This window comes from Capra hircus, chromosome 25 (genome assembly GCF_001704415.2).
Source record: "Capra hircus breed San Clemente chromosome 25, ASM170441v1, whole genome shotgun sequence".
Lineage (NCBI taxonomy): Eukaryota > Metazoa > Chordata > Mammalia > Artiodactyla > Bovidae > Capra > Capra hircus.
Genome location: NC_030832.1, coordinates 27,641,229 through 27,643,876, shown reverse-complemented (window position 1 = coordinate 27,643,876; position 2,648 = coordinate 27,641,229). Strand labels below are relative to the sequence as shown.

The following is a 2,648-nucleotide window of genomic DNA, read 5'->3' as shown; positions in this document are numbered from 1 at the left end:
GGTGAGTGAGTGGGTGAAAGTCACTCAGTTGTGTCTGACTCTTTGCAACGCTATGGACTATATACAGTCCATGGAATTCTCCAGGCCAGAATACTGAAGTGGGTAGCCTTTCTATTTTCCAGGGGATCTTCCCAATCCAGGGATCAAACCCAGGTCTCCCAGATTGCAGCTGGATTCTTAACCAGCTAAGCCACAGCGCTTCAGTATTTATTTATGCATTTGGCTATGCCTGGTCTTCATTGCAGTTTGCAGGTTCTTTAGCTGTGGCATGTGGGATCTAGTTCCCTGACCAGGGATCAAACCCTGGCCCCCTGCATTGGGTGCTTGGAGTTTTAGCTGCTGGACCACTAAGGAAGTCCCCAAGTCTACTCTTTAAACAAGTAAACCATTCTTCTTTGTTATTCTGAGTAGATTAAAGTTAGCTTTTCCATCTTCCCACAGACAACTTGGGCAACATTTCTAGACTTGTCTAGAAAGTAAAGCAAAAGTTCATTTAAGCAAGGATACATTCTCAAAGGGAGAGTGGGTAGGCAGGTGAGGAGCTGCCAACCAGCAAGGATACATTCTCAAAGGGAGAGCGGGTAGGCAGGTGAGGAGCTGCCAACCAGAGTTTCTTTGGCAAATTGGTTTTGAGGAGGGTAAGAATGAGGGGGCTGAATATTCCCTGGGGAATGAGGAGTTTGGGCATTGACCTTCCTGATTTTCTCATCCCAGCTCCATTTTACTGAGGGAAGCAGGGATTTTATTTCTATTTAGCTTAGAGTAGAAATGTCATGGTATACATGCCTGATGACTATTCTTATCTGTCAGGCTAATCTTATCATAATGACAGCACAATGAGAAAAGGTTACATTCGGATGCAGGGGATTCCTGCCTTTCCTCACATTTCTTGGTCGCCTATTGAGGCCCTCATCACCCAATTTCCTGTCAGTCTGAAGGCGCCTGCTTTCCTCATCTGCCCATGGACTCCCGCTGTTTACAAGATGCGTGACTTTTCTGTTGCTTGGCTCCTGGCCCCATTTCTCTGCTCCTACCTAACTAAGCTGCATGCTACAACATTTCTTGTGAGACTCCAGCCTCCACGACCTTTCCTGAGTTCCAAAGGGCAGAATCAAGGGAGTTGCTAATCAAGGGAGGAGCCATCAAGAAACCACTTGATTAAAGAGATCAGAGCAGCTCATCAAGATGAGATCACCTGAGAAAGGGTGCACACACCCTAATCTTGTCAGAGACCCACCTTGGAGTCCCTGTTATAAAACCCTTCATTCACTCCTCCTGGGTTGGCAGTCGAGGAGGACAGGCAGCTGCGCCACCGCCACCGCCGCAATGGACGTGTCCCTCTTGATCCGGCGCGGCAAGACCACCATCTTCACTGAAGCCAAGGAGTCGAGCACCGTGTTTGAGTTGAAGCGCCTCATCCAGGGTATCCTCAAGCGTCCACCGGATGAGCAGCAGCTGTACAAGGATGACCACCTTCTGGATGACAGCAAGACACTGGGCGAGTGTGGTTTCACCAGCCAAATGGCACTGCCTCAGGCCCCAGTGATTGTGGGGCTAGCCTTCAGGGAAGATGAGGCATTTGAAGACGTGTGAATAGAGCCCTTCTCCAGCCCACCTGAGCTGCCAGAGGTAATGAAGCCACAGGACTCAGGAAGCAGAGCCGATGGACAAGCTGCGCAGTAAGACCCCCGCCTCAACTGCCCCACTCTCCCACTAAAAGACATTTGGGTGTCTTTAAAAAAAATTCTCCTGGGTTGGGACACTTAGTTTTTCACGGCAGAAGCCCTTTGCCTGGTGAAGTAATAAAGCTCTCCTTATCTATTTCACCCAAAACTGAGATTCTCTTTGGCACTGGTATACAGGGAAGCTGAACTTTCGGTAACAACGGTCAGTTCAGTCAGTCAGTTCAGTCGCTCAGTCATGTCCGACGCTTTGTGACCTCATGAATCGCAGCATGCCAGGCCTCCCTGTCCATCACCATCTCCCGGAGTTCACTCACACTCACGTCCATCGAGTCCGTGATGCCATCCAGCCATCTCATCCTCGGTCGTCCCCTTCTCCTCCTGCCCCCAATCCCTCCCAGCATCAGAGTCTTTTCCAATGAGTCAACTCTTCGCATGAGGTGGCCAAAGTACTGGAGCTTTAGCTTTAGCATCATTCCTTCCAAAGAAATCCCAGCATTGATCTCCTTCAGAATGGACTGGTTGGATCTCCTTGCACTCCAAGGGACTCTCAAGAGTCTTCTCCAACACCGCAGTTCAAACGCATCAATTCTTCGGCGCTCAGCCTTCTTCACAGTCCAACTCTCACATCCATACATGACCACAGGAAAAACCATAGCCTTGACTAGCCGGACCTTAGTTGTCAAAATAATGTCTCTGCTTTTGAATATACTATCTAGGTTGGTCATCACTTTTCTTCCAAGGAGTAAGCGTCTTTTAACTTCATGGCTGCAATCACCATCTGCAGTGATTTTGAAGCCCCCCAAAATAAAGTCTGACACTTTTTCCACTGTTTCTCCATCTATTTCCCATGAAGTGATGGGACCATGATCTTCGTTTTCTGAATGTTGAGCTTCAAGCCAACTTTTTCACTCTCCTCTTTCACTTTCATCAAGAGGCTTTTTAGTTCCTCTTCACTTTCTGCCA

At 48.4% G+C, this 2,648-nt stretch overlaps 1 pseudogene; it reads left to right on the top strand.

Annotated features, from left to right (window-relative positions):
- Positions 1,298-1,660, top strand: LOC102173807 (annotated as a pseudogene).